This window comes from Cebidichthys violaceus, unplaced genomic scaffold (genome assembly GCF_023349555.1).
Source record: "Cebidichthys violaceus isolate CVI_PGR_0920_01 unplaced genomic scaffold, fCebVio1.0.p SCAF_43, whole genome shotgun sequence".
In the NCBI taxonomy this organism is placed as follows: Eukaryota; Metazoa; Chordata; class Actinopteri; order Perciformes; family Stichaeidae; genus Cebidichthys; species Cebidichthys violaceus.
Genome location: NW_027176628.1, coordinates 1381701 through 1404080, shown reverse-complemented (window position 1 = coordinate 1404080; position 22380 = coordinate 1381701). Strand labels below are relative to the sequence as shown.

General features: G+C 41.6%; 1 pseudogene; it reads left to right on the top strand.

Moving 5' to 3' along the window:
• The first annotated feature begins 12484 nt into the window (after nt 1-12484).
• LOC137886374 (protein NLRC3-like) lies at nt 12485-21384 on the top strand (annotated as a pseudogene).
• The last annotated feature ends 996 nt before the right edge of the window (nt 21385-22380 follow it).

The window sequence follows — 22380 nt, the reverse complement described above, 5'->3', positions numbered from 1 at the left end:
TATTTCTAGTTGTTGTGTTTTTATTCTTGATTTGTGTCTCTTTGTAGTCATACTGTGTAGTAGTTGTCATGTCTATATGTAGTCATTTTGAGTCTCTTTGTAGTTGCTTTGTGTCTCTTTGTAGTCATTCTGAATGTCTTGGAGGTTGTTTTGTGTCTCTTTGTACTCATTTTGTCTCTTTGTATTTCCTTTGTGTCTTTTAGTGGTTGTTTTGCTTCTTTTCATAGTCATTGTGAGTCTCTTTGTAGTCTTTTTGTGTGTCTTTATAGTGCTTTTATGTTTCCTCGTGGTCATGTATTCATCTCTTCCTGGTTCATACGTCTTTCAGTGTCTTTTTGGCGGTGAAGGCCAGGGAGGCCCACTGCCTCTGCCCTGTAGGCCCGTCCAGTAATCCGTCCATGCAAATAGTCATGGTGAAGTGTAAGTGAAGAATAATTATTCTCATTTCTGTTGATTTCAGAAAGCTTGTAACCAGTACACATCAGACAACAACTTCACGGCACACCTGGTGTCAATCCACAGCATGAAGGAGCTTGATCAAGTGGTTTGTGCCATGTACACAGTCACCCCAAGAAGACCTCCTTACTGGATCGGACTCAACTTGACATACGTAAGCAGTTAATGGTCCATTCAATCATAAAGTAGCTGACAGTGTGGACAGTGTTTATACACATTAATGCATGTTTCTAGGTGTTGGAGAGATCCACTGCACACGTTTTAATGGTGGTATGAAGCCTTTGGTGTCTCCAGAGGGAGCTGTTGGAAGTCTGATAAATGACCTCAAGTGATGTCACTTGAGTCAATATTGGTTGGATCTGAAAGATAGAAAATTGTTAATATAGTATAATATAGTATTTTGTTAATATGGATCAGTGGACGGTTGGATGAAATGAACAACACTATGAATGTCGGCAAAACTGTAATCTTTCAACTCTTTGTTCTTTGCAGCACTATGAAAATAATCTGATTTACGACTGGACCGATGGCACTGGCTGCGATTTCGACTACTTCGCTTACCAGCAGCCGAACTTCTATAATCAGGAACAGGAATGTGTTGAGATTAACTACAACTGTAAGTTACAAATGTAATTTCAAAAATGTTAATAAGGTGAATGTTTCCTGCAAACCTATATTTTGTTCGTAAGATATTGCTTTGCAATATGAGGGTACTTTATGGACGGTTAAGCACCGAGCTGAAACGGGAACAAGGTGTGTTTTATTGTGCTTTATGACCATGTTTATTGACATATTATTATATATTGTGAAGGAGAGAAAAGTAAATTCGTGTTCATCAAAGTAAGGCTGAATGTTGAACATAATTAAAGGCCTCTGGAAACATCAGTACGCTTCACCATTGTCCGGCTGGGGTTTGCTACAATTAGCTACATTCAGGGCTGCTGGACCCGTTACAAGTTACAAGTCTCTGTACGACTGCGGTAGGAGCTGTGTCCGTATTCTCGGCAATAAGTCAGACATGTTCCCAGTGGGTGTTGGCCTTCGACAGGGCTGCCCTTTGTCACCGGTCCTGTTTGTGACTTTCACGGACAGGATATCTAAGCGCAGCCAGGGGGTGGAGTACGTCAGGTTCGGGGGTCTCGGGATCGCCTCTCTGCTGTTTGCAGATGATGCGGTCCTCTTGGCCTCCTCAGATCGTGACCTCCAGCACTCACTGGAGCAGTTTTCAGCCGAGTGTGAAGGGGCAGGGATGAGAGTTAGCAGCTCCAAATCTGAGGCAACGGTGCTCTGCCGGAAACCGGTGGATTGCTCCCTCCAGGTGGGGAGGGAGGGCCTACCGCAAGCGAAGGAGTTCAAGTATCTCCAGGTCTTGTTCACGAGTGAGGGTAAGATGGAGACAAACTCTGGGTCGTGACCGAAAGAAAAGGTCGCAGCTACAAGCGGCCCAAATGAGTTTCCTCTGTAGGGTGGCCGGGCCCAGCCTTAGAGATAGGGTAAGGAGCTCACTGGAGGAGACCCCGGGGAAGACCCAGAACACGCTGGAGGGATTATATCTCCCAGCTGGCCTGGGAACGCCTCGGGATCCCCCAGTATGAGCTGGAACATGTTGCGAGGGAGAGGGAAGTCTGGGTCAGACTGCTTGGCCTGCTGCCACCGCAACCCGACCCCGGATAAGAGGAGGAAAATGGATGGATGGATACTGCAGTAGAAGTACAATCGATAAGATGTTCAAACAGAGGTGTGTTGTGTTTGTGTCCAAATCTGTGGCAGTATATAGAGTGAAAACATTGCTCTCCATCTGCAGAATTTAACGTCCATAAAAGCACTTTTTTTTGTAAGTGAAAACAAAGCACATCAGAACTAAAAGACAACAAAAGATAATTTCCTTATTTGGTCCCCACCAATTGAACCAAACTACAGGTGTCTGTGCTCTCCACTGATACTGAATTGAAATGTTTCTGTTTTCCAGACTGGGGACAATGGAACGACGTGAACTGCATCTACACTAGGCCCTATGTGTGCGCAGTGAAAGTCAGATGAACCATGGTGGTCATCAGGAGCTCAATTTAAGAGAAGAAACTACTGCAGATGGAGCTCCTTGTCTGTTTCACTGTAACCACTGCAAGCACAAGTATTTGACATGTACTGCAATAAATGTTCCTCATCAGCAAACGTGTTGACGACTCTTGTTTCTTTTCTCTTTGTATTCAGCAGTATGATAGCTGTAGAGGGACCCTCCGTACAATATCACTCTGTGAGACAGAATAAAGACAGAGAGACACTGATGACAAAACACAGAAAGCATACCGGGGACATATTAATAATTACAAAAGTCATGAATTTGAATAATGTTGAGATTACTGAATAACACCTGTTATTGATATTGTAGATATAAAATCATGTTTTTACGGTTCTCTTTCAGTAAAAGTTTACATTTAAATGTATACTTTGAAATGCACAAATTAATAATTGAATTAATAAGATGTTAAATTCCCATCATCAGAGCAGATTCACTGAAGTGTGAAATCACAAAATGAACTTAATGGTCACTTTATTATAACCTGAGCAATGATAACACCCGTCTTTACAAAGCTCATAATGTTCAGTTCTTGGTGTTATTGTCAGAAATGTGCAAATTCAATCACATTTAATATTTACTCCAGTTTATTACTGAGGTCATGGGTGAAGCTGCTGTTGTTCCAGAAGACATTAGGACATAAGACACAACAACTGAGGATCAGTCTTTACGCTCAAACCGACTCATGAAGTATAAGACCCCCGTAAGGGCGGAGCCTACAAGGCTTTATGACACCACCTTTCTAGTTTTACCAACATCTACATTCCTGAGGAGCAGAACGATACAGAGACACGTCCACTTGTGAATAAAAGACTGAAGGAAACGGATGCATGATAACATGTACATTAATTATGTTATCCTGAGCTAACATGTCTTCAGCAGTAGAAGACGCTTTGACATGTGGGTTTTGGGTCCTTTTGTTGACTCACTCCAATCCACTGAATTGTTAGTTTTCTAGTTTTGTCAACTTCAAGTTATAAAACTCAAACACTCATGAATAAATAAATAATCATAAGCTGTAAATCAAGCCTCACATAGGCCTTTTATATGAATCACTCGGTCAGATCCTGCTGTTAGTATAAACTAACAAAATCAACAAATACATATTTTTTGTCCCCAGATATCTTAAACACAAATTTGAATGCACACTAATGCACACTCATTTTTGGTGGTTAATGCCTCTTCATAACTTGTCAAGCTATTGCACGCCGCTATACTTCCGTTTCCAAACTGCATGCACACACCAACGTACAACTTCATTGTTTTGAAACTGTTCAAGGGAAGAGGAAAGGAAGAGGGTGAAGCAAGGGATGGAGGCGGGGGGACATGGGTCAGGAACCTCTTTCTACTGGCGAGATTGAACTCCGTGCTGTACTGTACTTTGTGCACTTAAATACAGACCTGCTGAAATTCAACAGGGATTCATTGATGAATTGTAAACACAAGTTTATTGTCTTAACCTAACTTAGCCTAACTTTCTAGTTTCAAGTCTTTTTCAATACAGCATGATGTTCATTTAATAAGTGATGGTAATTGTTTGGCTAATTCTTCCACTCTTTCATTTCCCAGAATGCCTGTATGAGCAGGAACCCAGATTAATACAACCTCAGCACCTTGTTTCCTTATTCTTGCGTGAACTGACATCATTTCACAGTTTAAATTCTGATGATTACTAACCGTACCTGGCATGAGACTGTACCGAGCAGAAGCTGAAATCCTGATTGTGTAATTTCATACATATATCACAGGCAATGCATGTCATTACTGTTTTTATGGCCTTTTTGTTGATACAGCATTAATTAGTTGTTATGTACTGTTCAAACTCTTTACAAAAACTAGATCTTTGTCTTGTAAACCTACTCGTATGTGTATAGAATGACTTTGTTATTTGGGAGTCTCTTAAAGAGAATGAGCATGTTTACTTTGTGTCTGTCTGAGTGATGGACACTTGGAGCGCTATCACTGACCACAGTCCATTGCTTCAAATGTACTTAAAGGGACGAGGCACAGACGTGGTCAGCTTGTTTCATTAACCACGTTGTAAATATTGTAAAGAGAAAAGTGAAGTTGAGAGCAGGAAACAGCGACACCTCGCCTTCAAAGTAAAGGTTGGCTGTAGGCTGCAGCGGTCAATGTAATGAGAGCTGAACTAAATAATAATGAATAAATGGCCTAAATAATGAACATAATTCATAACTTCTTTTACACATGTTGGAGATGAAACTATAAGGAGGCAGAGGAGGCGGAACCAGCCCGGGGGATTTCAAAGGAGGCCATAAGTCAAACACACTTTGTTTGTTGTCTTGTTGTGTGTACAGAGTTAAGCTCTCCATACAAACACTGTTGAATGTGTTCATGGGTTTGAAGGTCTGCACAATGTTTGACTGCCTTAGCCTACATCCACACTAATATCTTTTAGCTTCAAAGCGTTTTAAAGCTTGATACTTAAGATATTTCCCACACAAACTAACAAATTCAGTGGAGAAAACGTAGTTACGAAGCTGCAGGTGTGGCTCTATCTCTCTTCACATGAACACAAATCAAAGTAATTCAAAGTCAGCACACGTCTCTCACTGGTTTCCTGGTTTCCTTGTTGGCTGTACTCAATTGTAGCTCTGCTGGTGGCTGAAGTCTGTGTCAAACTAGAGAGCATTTATGCTTTTGTTCCTTTACAGTTTTTGTGTGAACTTCACAATAGTTGTGTCGAACAAAAGAAGTATTGATAAGAAAAGGAAAGTCCTCTGTTTTGTGTCCATCGTCTTCTTCAAAGCCGCAAAACCTGAATTCAAACGTCCGCTCCGTAGGACTTATGGTGCCGCTGGACACGCCGTTCGTTAATCGCTCCAATAACAGCTGCATCCTCCACATGTAGACAGTGGTAGAGTTATAAAAGGCAGAATTTAACTGCACAACAGCTGCTAGTATAGACAACACTGTCATCAACGCCTGTAATCTGTTACAACGCAACCCCGAAGTTTTCAAAATAGCACGGCGTCCGTAGCATTTTCAAACTCCTCCGTTTTTTGGAGTTCTAAAACTCCGTAGTAGTGTGGATGTAGTGTATGTGTGTAGTGTAATGTGTGTAGTGTAATGTGTGTAGTGTATGTGTGTAGTGTATGTGTGTAGTGTATGTGTGTAGTGTAATGTGTGTAGTGTATGTGTGTAGTGTATGTGTGTAGTGTAATGTGTGTAGTGCATGTGTGTAGTGTATGTGTGTAGTGTATGTGTGTAGTGTAATGTGTGTAGTGTATGTGTGTAGTGTAATGTGTGTAGTGTATGTGTGTAGTGTATGTGTGTAGTGTATGTGTGTAGTGTAATGTGTGTAGTGTATGTGTGTAGTGTGTGTGTAGTGTATTTGTGTAGTGTAATGTGTGTAGTGTATGTGTGTAGTGTAATGTGTGTAGTGTATGTGTGTAGTGTAATGTGTGTAGTGTATGTGTGTAGTGTATGTGTGTAGTGTAATGTGTGTAGTGTATGTGTGTAGTGTATGTGTGTAGTGTAATGTGTGTAGTGTAATGTGTGTAGTGTATGTGTGTAGTGGATGTGTGTAGTGTATGTGTGTAGTGTAATGTGTGTAGTGTAATGTGTGTAGTGTAATGTGTGTAGTATATGTGTGTAGTGTATGTGTGTAGTGTAATGTGTGTAGTGTATGTGTGTAGTGTATGTGTGTAGTGTAAAGTGTGTAGTGCATGTGTGTAGTGTATGTGTGTAGTGTAATGTGTGTAGTGTATGTATGTAGTGTATGTGTGTAGTGTAATGTGTGTAGTGTAATGTGTGTAGTGCATGTGTGTAGTGTATGTGTGTAGTGTAAAGTGTGTAGTGTAATGTGTGTAGTGTATGTGTGTAGTGTAATGTGTGTAGTGCATGTGTGTAGTGTATGTGTGTAGTGTAATGTGTGTAGTGTAATGTGTGTAGTGTATGTGTGTAGTGTATGTGTGTAGTGTAAAGTGTGTAGTGTAAAGTGTGTAGTGTAATGTGTGTAGTGCATGTGTGTAGTGTATGTGTGTAGTGTAAAGTGTGTAGTGTAATGTGTGTAGTGTATGTGTGTAGTGTATGTGTGTAGTGTAATGTGTGTAGTGTAATGTGTGTAGTGTATGTGTGTAGTGTAATGTGTGTAGTGTATGTGTGTAGTGTAATGTGTGTAGTGTATGTGTGTAGTGTAATGTGTGTAGTGTATGTGTGTAGTGTATGTGTGTAGTGTAATGTGTGTAGTGTATGTGTGTAGTGTAATGTGTGTAGTGTAATGTGTGTAGTGTAATGTGTGTAGTGTATGTGTGTAGTGTATGTGTGTAGTGTAATGTGTGTAGTGTAATGTGTGTAGTGTATGTGTGTAGTGTATGTGTGTAGTGTAAAGTGTGTAGTGTATGTGTGTAGTGTAATGTGTGTAGTGTATGTGTGTAGTGTAATGTGTGTAGTGTATGTGTGTAGTGTATGTGTGTAGTGTATGTGTGTAGTGTATGTGTGTAGTGTAATGTGTGTAGTGCATGTGTGTAGTGTATGTGTGTAGTGTAATGTGTGTAGTGTAATGTGTGTAGTGCATGTGTGTAGTGTATGTGTGTAGTGTATGTGTGTAGTGTAATGTGTGTAGTGTAATGTGTGTAGTGTATGTGTGTAGTGGATGTGTGTAGTGTATGTGTGTAGTGTAATGTGTGTAGTGTAATGTGTGTAGTGTAATGTGTGTAGTATATGTGTGTAGTGTATGTGTGTAGTGTAATGTGTGTAGTGTAATGTGTGTAGTGTATGTGTGTAGTGTATGTGTGTAGTGTAAAGTGTGTAGTGCATGTGTGTAGTGTATGTGTGTAGTGTAATGTGTGTAGTGTATGTATGTAGTGTAATGTGTGTAGTGCATGTGTGTAGTGTATGTGTGTAGTGTAATGTGTGTAGTGTAATGTGTGTAGTGTAATGTGTGTAGTGCATGTGTGTAGTGTATGTGTGTAGTGTAATGTGTGTAGTGCATGTGTGTAGTGTAATGTGTGTAGTGTAATGTGTGTAGTGTATGTGTGTAGTGTATGTGTGTAGTGTAAAGTGTGTAGTGTAATGTGTGTAGTGTATGTGTGTAGTGTATGTGTGTAGTGTAATGTGTGTAGTGTAATGTGTGTAGTGCATGTGTGTAGTGTATGTGTGTAGTGTAAAGTGTGTAGTGTAATGTGTGTAGTGTATGTGTGTAGTGTAATGTGTGTAGTGCATGTGTGTAGTGTATGTGTGTAGTGTAATGTGTGTAGTGTAATGTGTGTAGTGTATGTGTGTAGTGTATGTGTGTAGTGTAAAGTGTGTAGTGTAAAGTGTGTAGTGTAATGTGTGTAGTGCATGTGTGTAGTGTATGTGTGTAGTGTATGTGTGTAGTGTAATGTGTGTAGTGTATGTGTGTAGTGTATGTGTGTAGTGTAATGTGTGTAGTGTAATGTGTGTAGTGTATGTGTGTAGTGTAATGTGTGTAGTGTATGTGTGTAGTGTAATGTGTGTAGTGTATGTGTGTAGTGTAATGTGTGTAGTGTATGTGTGTAGTGTATGTGTGTAGTGTAATGTGTGTAGTGTATGTGTGTAGTGTAATGTGTGTAGTGTAATGTGTGTAGTGTAATGTGTGTAGTGTATGTGTGTAGTGTATGTGTGTAGTGTAATGTGTGTAGTGTAATGTGTGTAGTGTATGTGTGTAGTGTATGTGTGTAGTGTAAAGTGTGTAGTGTATGTGTGTAGTGTAATGTGTGTAGTGTATGTGTGTAGTGTAATGTGTGTAGTGTATGTGTGTAGTGTATGTGTGTAGTGTATGTGTGTAGTGTATGTGTGTAGTGTAATGTGTGTAGTGCATGTGTGTAGTGTATGTGTGTAGTGTAATGTGTGTAGTGCATGTGTGTAGTGTATGTGTGTAGTGTAATGTGTGTAGTGTAATGTGTGTAGTGCATGTGTGTAGTGTATGTGTGTAGTGTAATGTGTGTAGTGTATGTATGTAGTGTAATGTGTGTAGTGCATGTGTGTAGTGTATGTGTGTAGTGTAATGTGTGTAGTGTAATGTGTGTAGTGTATGTGTGTAGTGTATGTGTGTAGTGTAATGTGTGTAGTGTAATGTGTGTAGTGTATGTGTGTAGTGTAAAGTGTGTAGTGTATGTGTGTAGTGTAATGTGTGTAGTGTATGTGTGTAGTGTAATGTGTGTAGTGTATGTGTGTAGTGTAATGTGTGTAGTGTATGTGTGTAGTGTATGTGTGTAGTGTATGTGTGTAGTGTATGTGTGTAGTGTAATGTGTGTAGTGCATGTGTGTAGTGTATGTGTGTAGTGTAATGTGTGTAGTGTAATGTGTGTAGTGCATGTGTGTAGTGTATGTGTGTAGTGTAATGTGTGTAGTGTATGTATGTAGTGTAATGTGTGTAGTGTATGTGTGTAGTGTAATGTGTGTAGTGTATGTATGTAGTGTAATGTGTGTAGTGTATGTGTGTAGTGTATGTGTGTAGTGTAATGTGTGTAGTGTAAAGTGTGTAGTGTAATGTGTGTAGTGTATGTGTGTAGTGTATGTGTGTAGTGTAATGTGTGTAGTGTATGTGTGTAGTGTATGTGTGTAGTGTAATGTGTGTAGTGTAATGTGTGTAGTGTATGTGTGTAGTGTAATGTGTGTAGTGTAATGTGTGTAGTGTAATGTGTGTAGTGTATGTGTGTAGTGTATGTGTGTAGTGTATGTGTGTAGTGTAATGTGTGTAGTGTATGTGTGTAGTGTATGTGTGTAGTGTAATGTGTGTAGTGTAATGTGTGTAGTGTATGTGTGTAGTGTATGTGTGTAGTGTAATGTGTGTAGTGTAATGTGTGTAGTGTAATGTGTGTAGTGTATGTGTGTAGTGTATGTGTGTAGTGTAATGTGTGTAGTGTAATGTGTGTAGTGTATGTATGTAGTGTATGTGTGTAGTGTAATGTGTGTAGTGTAATGTGTGTAGTGTAATGTGTGTAGTGTAATGTGTGTAGTGTATGTGTGTAGTGTATGTGTGTAGTGTATGTGTGTAGTGTAATGTGTGTAGTGTATGTGTGTAGTGTATGTGTGTAGTGTAATGTGTGAAGTGTATGTGTGTAGTGTGTGTGTGGTTGTAATCTTAGACTGTAAAAAAGAAGTGGATGTAGTCACTGTGATGTCACTTTGGCTTGTGTGCCTCAAGTTTGGCTATTTGGCCGTCGCCATCTTGGTTTTTGGCCTGGTCCACCTCACAACAGGCTTCACTATTGGTAAACACCATCAGTGGAGACCACAGATGCATGCAGCTTCTCAGACCTGCTGGCAGGCTGAAGGCCTAGTGACCATCCCCCGAGGATTCATGAAGCAATTCTACTCTTTCTGAAAACGGAGACACTAAAGACAACAGCAGTGTTTTTCATGCACGGATCATTTTGAGATGTTGTGATATTTTGCTTCCATGTCTTCTTTCTGAATGCATATCTAGCTGTATATGTTCAAAAGTTACCATTAGACAATGTCTCATTTGCGCATTTAACATTTGAGAAAACTTAAAAAAGTAATTGTTTTAACGTCAGTAACCAACTAGGGAAGTTTCATGGTGATATCTAATAGTTAGCTTAGCATAGCAACGGTCCAGCTCGGCCACACAAAACATATCAACAGGAATTGGTTCCATAAAAACATCACTAAAGGTAGACAGACACAATTCATTTTCATTGCTTTTTCACCACTAGATGCCCAACAGGCTTTGCTATTCTTCTGCAGAAAAATAAAAAAGTTTTGTTCAAAAGGAGGCGGCGACAGTGAAGCCAAAAAGCACTCGTTAACTTCTAGTGGTGGAACACAACGGACATGGTGTTGGTTCTAGTGCCTTTCCTTCTAACATGCAGCATGCATGTTTACCACAAGTTACAAATGAGTTCTTTGTTGGTTGGTCGTGGATCCAAAATGTACACAGCTGTTAAATACAGTGTACTTTGTGTCATTGATTAACAATGAGCACAGCCTCATTCACACACTATGAGATGGATGATCGGTGCTTTTGGCTGCTTCAAGTTTTGCTTCAAATTCAAAGTTCTTTCAACTGCAGAAAACTAACAAAACGTCTTAACGTGGACTAGACATAAAAAGTGAAGTCGCTTGTTGTCAAAGGGTTGATCGGTGTTCATTTCCAGGTGGTAGTCCAGTTGTAGAGTGCTGTGAGAGTCCCATGAGGTGGAATGTGCCATCCGGAGGGTCTGGACTGTAAAATACTGGATCGGACTGAAAAGGACTCCGGTAAGTTTATGCCTCTAATGAGTTTTCAATGGAATCACAGAGGTAAGCATGCGTTATTGAGTTATGTTACTATTCTAATTGTCCACCGAAATGATTCAGAAAAAGGCCTCAGAGTCACATAGAAACATCCTACTTAGCTGTACACTATTTACTGTGTACTTCTACCTCAGAGGAACATTGTGTAGTACTGTATTAACCTGGCTGACTGATGTTACTTGTTATGTTTTAGATTCAGATTTGACTTATACAATGTAATCATTAAAATATGATGCATTATACTAATAGTCCTTTGCAGGACATATATATCTTTCACTGCACTATTATATTTATTCTGCTGTTTTATACTTACTAATATATCAACTTGCAACACTGATAACCAAAATACCTCTGAGACAAAGTAAAAAGAACAATATTGATGTCTGAGATGGAGTAGAGTCTTTCTGAAATCACAGGACAAATAAAACATCATTTCATACTGTAGTGGTAACAGGCTTGTGCTGTAGCTAGTTGTAGTGTGGTACTGAAGAAGTAACTATCATATTGAAGAATATTATTCTGAGTTACTCTGACGATAAGAGACGATCCTGGTGATTTATGATCACGCTGAGACAAGATCTCTGAGAGGCTGAGCTGCTCCAGCTACACACACACACACACACACACACACACACACACACACACACACACACACACACATACACAGAGACACACACACACACACACACACACACACACACACACACACACACACACACAAACACACATACACAGAGACACACACACACACACACACACACACACACACACACACACACACACACACACACACAGAGACACACACAGACACAAATAGAGACACACACACACACACACACACACAGACACACACACATAGACACAAACACAGAGACACACACACACACACACACACACACACACACACACACATAGACACAAACACACACACACACATAGACACAAACACACACACACACACACACACACACACACACACACACACACACACACACACATAAACACAAACACACACACACACACACACACACACATAGACACAAATAGACACAACACAATCCAGTCTGTTGTCAAAGCAACTCTTTACAAGTTGAAATGATTTCTCCACAGAGGCTGAGTTTGATCCTAAAGACTCTTGTTTGAGCTGTGAGGAGGTTTGTGTTCACGATGACATTTGATCCTGTGAACGCAGCTCAGACTGAGACTCAGTCCAACCAGTCAGACTGCATACTGTGATGGTGACGTGAGGACACGCCCTCTCTCTGATGAAGGGTAAGAAGCTGTGTCGCTTCACTTCGTCTGATGGAAGTTGAAGTTGAAGTGAAGCACGAAGCTCCTTTTCTACACAGACCTGCTGAGGACAGAAGAGAGCTGCTCACTGATGAAGTTCATGCTACACGTTTAGTAAGTGAGCTGTGATTGGTTGAAATGACGTCATTGATCCTTGTGAACGTGTGATTGTTTAAAGCTGCTTTCAAACAGAATACAAATACACTGAGTACAGTAGGTTTATTACATCACTGAATGTATCTGGTGTTTCTATCAGGAGGAAGCTGGAACAACCTGGACCTGAACCTGAACCTGGACCTGGACCTGGACTTGAACCTGGACCTGAACCCGAACCTGGACCTGAACCTGAACCTGAACCTGAACCTGGACCCAGCTGTGTGTCCATGAAGAGTGACCGGTCTATGGATGGTCATATTTACTTCAAAGATGGACGCCACTCTGTTGATCAAAGGTGAGGATTTCAAACTGAGTAATGATGATGAAGATGAAGATGATTGAGTCATAATTCTCGCGGTACCTACGTTCCCTGAAGGATACGTTGTTGAGGAAGGTCCTCAGTTGATGCCACACCCCCCGACCTTTAACCGATAGAAGTACAGTTGCTGTACTTTTTCGCAGTGGTAGACTTAAACAAAATACTATTATAGCTGCATGGAACAGTACTATAACAACAGCATTGCAACAACACAAGTATGACAGCAATAACACAACAGTGATTTTACACAGCATTAACGGAGCAGTACGGTTGAACTTAAAACAAAACTAACAAGGTTACAAACACACTATGACCTATCTCTGTCCAGACAAAATCCTCTTACTTTGAGTTGGCTTCGTAGCGGTCGGTGTGTTTTTTTAATTTCTTTATTCAATCCGGGATCCGGACCTCCACTGGTTCAGTGAAGCTGCGCGGCGATAAATCTTCCATATGGCAGCGGGAAGGAATTTTCTCTCTCACGACTGGCTAATGTCGACTTGAATGGGAAGAGAGCGGGCCGTAGAAATTATCCTTCTCTTCCTCTGAAGAATCAGTGAATTTTCCTTCTGTAGGATCAAGTTGGTGGAGTACGGGGCAAGTTATCCGTTTTCTCCTTCAGAATCCAAAAAGAGTCTATTGTTCATTCAGCAAAGTTAAGACAATCACCGAGGGTTTTTCTTTAAAAGCAACGTTGTTTCTACCTCCTTTCATCCAAATCGAGTCAGACGGCTCAGCGCTGCAGGTAGCGCTGATGTTTATAGTGAAGTCCCAACACAGGTCAGCGGTATTGTCTGGCATTGGTATAAAATTACAAGATTCAATGTATCACATCAGTTTGTGGCGATCAGCGCCTAAGCATGTCTGGCCCTGTGTCACACACATCTACCAGTCAGCTATAGGAATATTTATGCTGACTCTTCAAATAAACGCCATGATATAAAGAGTTGGTAACTTTGTGTACTGTTTCCCTGAGCACTGTCTAAAGGGTTCAGATCAATTAGCAGCAACTAGAACTTTGTGTGTTTGTTGTCTGCTTGTGCCTTTGAGATATCTGGTTGTTAGAGGTTGTTATTCCAGAGGTCATGTGACCAAAGACTTGGATCCTTGAGTTGACTGGTACTAAACTAAAAACCATGATCTTTGTCTGATCATGACTCTGACTCCCCAGTTCCAAGTCAAACCGCTACAATATGTGACTCTAGTAGTTTTAGTTATTGTCTCATTGTAATGACTAGTTGTTTGAAGAAGAAAACAAGTCACCAGAAAGAAGCTGTGCCTTATTTACCATTAAAGACATGTTTTAATGGTAAAAACATAACTTTTATTATAAAACCAGTGAAAGCAGAAAGATAAATGTTCAGTAAATGTCAGTGTTTCTATCAGTTCACAGCAGCAGAGAGAAAAGTCTCCTGAACCCAGCTGTGTGTCCATAAAGAGTGATCGGTCTATTGGTCATGTGATTAAATTCAAAGATGGACGCCGTTCTAATGACCCAGAGTAAGTTCTTAAAACAGATGAAACAGACGGCTAACTGGTTCACAGACACAAATTTGGTCGTCTATCATCTACAGTTTTTAGCATCTGGTTTTCATTGTGATCAATCATGACAGAACACAACATCTTTAACTAATTGTTGTATTTGTGTTTATCGTACAAACACAATGTGAGCTGATTCTTCATGATTCCTCCACAGAGAGGACCAGGAGTGCTCAGAGGTTCCCAGAGGTCAGTCTGCCCAGCAGCATCAAACACTGGACTCCATATTTATGGTCTGTACATGTACAACTACTGTTACATCTATTCTGTTCACAATCATCTCCATGCTGCACTTTGTAGACCAGTGGATCGTCAGTCTGTCCAACATGGATCTGATTTTTAGTTCCATGGTTTTAGTTTGTGTCATTCATAGAATGTTCTGTTCCAGCTGCTGGAGGAGAACATCATCACTTTTGTGAAGAACGAGCTGAAGAAGATCCAGAAAGTTGTGAGTTCAGATTACCCAGAATGCTTAGAGAGTCAGAAGGAGGATGAGGAGGTGCTGGACGGTGAGGATGAAGAGCAGAGGAGGAGCAGCAGAGAGGCATTTGTGAAGATCACACTGAACTTCCTGAGGAGGATGAAGCAGGAGGAGCTGGCTGACTGTCTGTAGAGCAGTAAGAGGATTTCTCTAAAGATTTAACATGCTGGATAAATGTGATGTTTACTAAAGTCTCAAGAGATGGACCAACATTTATTCATAGACTCATTCTTTGAGGACATGACATGTTGAAATCTATTCTTTGACTCATTGATCTTCTTTGTTGTGTGTTCATTCAGGACTTCTTGCTGCAGTTTGTCAGCGTGAACTCAAATCTAACCTGAAGAAGAAGTTCCAGTGTGTGTTTGAGGGGATCGCTAAAGCAGGAAACCCAACCCTTCTGAATCAGATCTACACAGAGCTCTACATCACACAGGGAGGGACTGCAGAGGTCAATGATGAACATGAGGTCAGACACATTGAAGCAGCATCCAGGAAACCACACAGACCAGAAACAGCCATCAGACAAGAAGACCTCTTTAAAGCCTCACCTGGAAGAGAGGAACCAATCAGAACAGTGATGACAAAGGGAGTGGCTGGCATTGGGAAAACAGTCTTAACACAGAAGTTCACTCTGGACTTGGCTGAAGACAAAGACCACAAGGACATACAGTTCACATTTCCATTCACTTTCAGAGAGCTGAATGTGCTGAAAGAGAAGAAGTACAGCTTGGTGGAACTTGTTCATCACTTCTTCAGTGAAACCAAAGAAGCAGGAATCTGCAGGTTTGAAGAGTTCCTGGTTCTGTTCATCTTTGACGGTCTGGATGAGTGTCGACTTCCTCTGGACTTCCACCACAATGAGATCCTGACTGATGTTACAGAGTCCACCTCAGTGGATGTGCTGCTGACAAACCTTTTCAGGGGGAAACTGCTTCCCTCTGCTTGCCTCTGGATAACCACACGACCTGCAGCAGCCAATCAGATCCCTCCTGAGTGTGTTGGCATGGTGACAGAGGTCAGAGGGTTCACTGACCCACAGAAGGAGGAGTACTTCAGGAAGAGATTCAGAGATAAGAAGCAGGCCAGCAGGATCATCTCCCACATCAAGACCTCACAAAGCCTCCACATCATGTGCCACATCCCAGTCTTCTGCTGGATCACTGCTACAGTTCTGGAGGATGTGTTGAAGACCAGAGAGGGAGGAGAGCTGCCCAAGACCCTGACTGAGATGTACATCCACTTCCTGGTGGTTCAGTCCAAACTGAAGAAGGTCAAATATGATGGAGGAGCTGAGACAGATCCACACTGGAGTCCAGAGAGCAGGAATATGACGAAGTCTCTGGGAAAACTGGCTTTTGATCAGCTACAGAAAGGGAACCTGATCTTCTATGAATCCGACCTGACAGAGTGTGGCATCGATATCAGAGCAGCCTCGGTGTACTCAGGAGTGTTCACACAGATCTTTAGAGAGGAGAGAGGACTGTACCAGGACAAGGTCTTCTGCTTCGTCCATCTGAGTGTTCAGGAGTTTCTGGCTGCTCTTCATGTCCATCTGACCTTCATCAACTCTGGAGTCAATCTGCTGTCAGAAGAACAAACAACCTCCCAGTTGTCTAAAGTCTTTAAAAATAAACCTAAACCAAAACGTCTCTACCAGAGTGCTGTGGACAAGGCCTTACAGAGTCCAAATGGACACCTGGACTTGTTTCTCCGCTTCCTCCTGGGTCTTTCACTGGACACCAATCAGACTCACCTACGAGGTCTGCTGACACAGACAGGAAGTAGCTCACACACCAATGAGAGAACAGTCCACTACATCAAGAAGAAGATCAGTGAGAATGTGTCTCCAGAGAAAAGCATCAATCTGTTCCACTGTCTGAATGAACTGAATGATGGTTCTCTAGTGGCGGAGATCCAACAGTCCCTGAGTTCAGGACGTCTCTCCACAGATGAACTGTCTCCTGCTCAGTGGTCAGCTTTGGTCTTCATCTTACTGTCATCAGAAAAAGATCTGGACGTGTTTGACCTGAAGAAATACTCTGCTTCAGAGGAGGCTCTTCTGAGGCTGCTGCCAGTAGTCAAAGCCTCCAACAAAGCTCTGTAAGTACAGAGAGAGTTAGATTCAAATATCATAACTTAAATATGCTGTTATCTTTTCTTCCTACTTTTTTTTAATCATTGTGTCTTCAGACTGAATGACTGTAACCTCTCAGAGAGAAGCTGTGAAGCTCTGTCCTCAGTTCTCAGCTCCCAGTCCTCTAGTCTGAGAGAGCTGGACCTGACTAACAACGACCTGCAGGACTCAGGAGTGAAGCTGCTGTCTGCTGGACTGGAGAGTCCACACTGTGAACTAGAAACTCTCAGGTCAGGATTCAATTGATGTCCACTTCATGTCCTTATTTATGAGTTATCAGTAATGTTGTCAGATTGTTAATGGACATTAGTGGGTGTTTGTTTGTGACTAGAAAACAATCAGTAACAAGGTTTATGTAACCCCACAGTAGCCAACAGTATCTCAGTACTGCAGTAACCTTCCAGCCCTCACAGTTCCCTCACATTATGTGATGTGTGTTGTTTTGTTGTTTTGTGTGTTTGCAGCCTGTCAGGCTCTCTGATCACAGAGGACGGCTGTGTTTCTCTGGTCTCAGCTCTGAGCTCTAACCCCTCCCATCTGAGAGAGTTGGACCTGAGCTACAATCATCCAGGAGACTCTGGAGTGAAGCTGCTGTCTGATGGACTGGAGGATCCACACTGGAGACTTGAAACTCTCAGGTATGAAGAGGCCTGCTGCAGCCACAGACAATCAGTCTGATAGAGGAGGTAGAGCTGGAGACTTGTTCTCTGTCAAACTGTCAGCCTGGTTAATGTGACCCTGACACACCACACTGACCTCAAACTACCAGAGACTCATCAAACTGTTTGTGCCCCACATCAGACCATCAATACAGACAGAAGTAGTCAGGGAACAGTAGCCAGGATGAGCCCAAACAGGGAGGGAAGGTGATGAAACTGATGTTTTTCTGGAGCGTTGTCTTGTTTCAACATTATAAAATAGGACAGTGGTGTATCCTGACACGTTGATGGCATCATGATGGGTTGACATGCGTCAACGTCGTCACGCTGCAGGTTTGTGGACTCATATCAAACAATAGATTGATGTTTTGATACTCTTCGTCCGTCACCAGTGTGTGTTGCCCTTTAGTCCAGAAATTATTTTGAAAAGACAAACAGAAAAAGAAACAATCTGTTTAAACGTCTTGATGAATCATCACAATAGGAATTTTTAAAGGAGTTCAGCTTTACCTGGTTGTGGTTTGTTTTGCACTGAGAGACAGTTCCCTGGCTGATAAGAGTCGACTTGTTGAAACTACAGGTGACAGTCGGCCACAGATGCTCAGTGAAGAACCAACAGCTGATTGTGGACATGGTGTGTCAGAGCCCAAAGAGGTTTATTTAGGACTGGACCAAAGTTCTAGGGGGACACAGGCAGTGCTCTGTGGCTGCAGACGGACTTGAACTGTAATATTTTCACCCCAGATTACAGATAATAGAAACCAGTGTTGACTGTTGCTAGGAGACGGGATGCGAACGGCTTTGTACATCCAACCATCCCCCCCGACCTCCTCCATCAGAGGGTTTGTGGTGCTGTAGTGATTTCAGGATACTTTCTCCTTTACTTCTGAGAGACAACAGTCATTATCACACAAACACAAGACAAAAACAAAACATCAACAATCAATATTTCTATATTGACAACGGATCAGCTGACTCTGTGTGATGGTGAAGAGTCGTGTGGTGCTGATGAACCCACAGAGAAGCGTCTCCATCTCTGCAGCTCTACAGAGCTTTTGAGCCTCTTTTAGCTCCTAGTTTTGGTTCTGCAGCACATTTACTGTTTGGTTCAGTCTCAGTGTTTCCAGCAGCAGCTGTTTTCATCCAACAAGCTGTGATGAAGCCTCTGTTCACTACCTGCTCAGCAGCAAACAGCAGACAGACTCAGTCAGAGACTAGCTGGTGAACATAGTGGAGCATTCAGCAGCTAAAGAGACAGATGTTTCCCTCAGGAGGTGGTGGAGACCAAAAACAGAGCTAAAAGAGAGAGAAGATTGGACTTCATTCATCAGGTGACACAAACACAAAGACTCCTGATGAGTCATCATGTTTAGTTTAGTTTAGTTTATTAATTTATTTTGCACAATTTAAACAATAAAATAAAAATAAACAAACATAGCAGAGATAAATAATATCACAGTGCAGGAAGAGGCAGAAAGCCAATTGGGCTTATTTGAAGTCTCCACATATTTAATATTAAAGTTTCACAATATTACAAAGAACAAAAAATGAATATTATAATGAATAATAATTGTTAGGTGTGAAAAGTGATTCATAATTTGGTTCCTCTAAATCTTATTGAAAATTGACCTCTGCTAGTCAGTAATTTAGGAGGATGAAGATGTGAAGATGATGAGTTGAGTTAGAGTGAACCTGTGAATTGACTTTAAAGTCTTGAAATGATCAGGAATATTCCTTCACCTGAAAGTATCTCATCAATAAAAACACAAGTTTGATAAATATTGATGTCATAAATAGTAAGAATCAGTTTCTGAATAGAGGAGCAGATGAGATGTGAGACTCTGATCGGGTTGCAATCCTAACAAAACCTTTCTGGAGGACCAACATGAGAAGGAAAAGTACTGATCCAAAGTACAGTACAATATGAAAGCTAGTGATAAATGATACTGTAATAAAGAATAAGGAGACAAGATGTCTACCCCTCCTTATTATTCCTGTAGGTTTATTTTCTACTACCAGTCAATATGTTGTAATGATGAAGTCAGCCTGTGTGTTCAGCACATTGTGGAACCTGTGACTAAGTTCCTCTGTAAGAGCTTCTGTCCCACCACCTGTGAGGTGTTTCAAATGACAAACATATGGACATATTGCTGCAGGGTGCAAAGGGAAACTAAAGTGTGGAAGATGTGGAGGGGAACATGAGTATGGGGAATGTGAGGATGGGACAGAGCTCAAATGTGCAGATTGCGGAGGTGCACATAGTGTGGCCTATGGTGGGTGTAAATATATATATATATATATATATATATATATATATATATATATATATATATATATATATATATATATATGAATATATTAAGTCTGGTCTACACTGGCTGATTGCGTCCATGAGCGACTGAAGGGAGACTTGACGTTGGTCGGCCATGCTTTGGGTTTAGATGTCAGAGACTTCACAGGTAATCGGCTACTTGTTCACTAGTCTAAAGGTAGTGCATCCGTTGGTTAGAACTTTTAGAGGGTTCTATTAACAAAGGGACTCAGCCCATGCAGTGAGACTCACTAGACTCCTTTCTAAGATGATGAGATGTCACATGTTGTGTTTACAGCTTGTTGTCACTGAACCACAAGTGGACAAAGAAATCAGCTGATGCAGGTTTAAACATGTGATTCAGTGACTGACTGGTGGAGGAGACTGAGTGTGAAATGATGATGATGCTCAATATAACCCTGATAATAATCCATCATGAATAAGTGAACGGGATGAGCCGTCGTCATGGGCCCATCACAAGAAGCTCCTCTGAAGTCAAAGAACATGAGATCCTGATGAATCATAAGTGCTCCATGTGAACATGAAGAACAAAGCTCTGTGATGACAGGATGTAATGTCCATGTGTCCATGCTGCTCTGACCCCCCTCCTCCTTTCAGGGCGGAGCCTGCTGGAGTCCGATGGGTCAGACCGGGTCTGAGGAAGTGTGAGTGTGCTTTGAATTTGATTCATGAGAACAAAGCGTCTTCAAACTGTGACATCACTCATTCACATCTCTGATGTCATCATCAAACAGATGAATAACTGCAGCTGTATTGTGTCTTGTTCTCTCCATCAGACTCCTGTGAACTCACACTCGACACAAACACAGTGAACAGACACCTCAAACTGTCTGACAACAACAGGGAGGTGACATATGTGAAGGAGGATCAGTCATATCCTGATCATCCAGACAGGTTTGATGTCTATCATCAGCTGCTGTGTAGAACTGGTCTGACTGGTCGCTGTTACTATGAGGTCAAGTAGAGAGGAAACACTTTTATATCAGTGAGTTACAGAGGAATCAGAAGGAAAGGATACAGTGAAGACTGTTGGTTTGGAGAGAATGATCAGTCCTGGTGTCTGAGGTGCTTTGATGATGGTCGTTACTCTGTCTGTCACAATAAGACAGTAACAGACATCATCTTCTCCTCCTCCTCTGGTAGAGTAGCAGTGTATGTGGACTGTCCTGCTGGCTCTCTGTCCTTCTACAGAGTCTCCTCTGACACACTGATCCACCTCCACACCTTCAACACCACATTCACTGAACCTCTTTATCCTGGGTTTGGGTTCAGGTTCTGGTCTGGTTCTGGTTCCTCAGTGTCTCTGTGTTCTCTGGAGGAGCAGAGTGTCCTCCTCTAGAGGAACGTTCTCTCTGACCACATAGTTCCGTGTGTTCAGGATCACACACAGCTGATGTCAGTCAGCAGAATGTGGGAGGAGTTTCTCCTCAGGGTTCTGTTTGTAGTGTTCTCTGTCCAGTCTGGCTAGAGGTTGATGAAACAATCCTCTGAACAGAGTGATGGACTTCAACAAGCTTCCTCTCATTCTTGAAGGTGGTACATCTTCTGTGTCCAAACAGAACATCATGTCTTCCTTGTCCCCGGAGAGAGCAGCTCTCACTACATTACAAGCCTCTCTTCTCTCAACATGAACATAGATGTGTTCTTATCAAGACTATCTCTGAAGTGGAATAAACACGTCTCCTCATGTTCAACTCAAAGTGTCCGTGAGTCTGTTCTTCTTCTACTAACAATGTGCTACTTTGCACTGATATTTGATCAACACTCTCTTGATTTCTCCAGAAGTCACAAAGTACCTGTGCTGAACAGGAGCATCCAGATAAAGGTTCTTCTCCTGGTGATGAAGACCTTCATCATCTGGAGGGTCTGGAGTTTGTGAATGCTCAGATAACTGGGATGTGGTTATTATATCAGCAATGCAAGCAAAGCTTTAACGATGCGTTATCAATATCCACTGAATCCCACGGCTTCTTACACTGTATGTACGGTTTTCACCTGCAATTATTTGGAGTATCCATAGCTCCTGAAGGCAGCATCATCTCTCTCTCAGCTCATCAGGTGTTGATTGGTACAGTATGTCCTCATTGATGTTTCTTTGGGTCCAACGTGTTGAGCAAAGCTCTTCATTCCTCTATTTACAATATTTACAACGTGGTTCATGAAACAAGCTGACCACGTCTGTGCCTCGTCCCTTTAAGTACATTTGAAGCAATGGACTGTGGTCAGTGATAGTGCTCCAAGTGTCCATCACTCAGACAGACACAAAGTAAACATGCTCATTCTCTTTAAGAGACTCCCAAATAACAAAGTCATTCTATACACATACGAGTAGGTTTACAAGACAAAGATCTAGTTTTTGTAAAGAGTTTGAACAGTACATAACAACTATTTAATACTTGATAACAGTCATGGTCTGAGGATGTCTATAAGACAGTTTTCACTCATAGTCATAGCGCCTCTGTACTATTAAATAGCACAGAGTGAGTCATATACTACTGAAATAAGGACCATTGAGAAAAGACGTTTGTCTTTGCAGTAGAGAGACGTCTCTCTCGTCACACAGAGAGCAGTGCAGTCTGCAGGAGGACGAGATGAGAGTCCCGGGTCTATATCTCACAAAGGACCTGAGCACCGGGTGGGGGGGGGCAGCATGAGTTCACACTACAACATCTGGTCAACAGGTTCTAGCC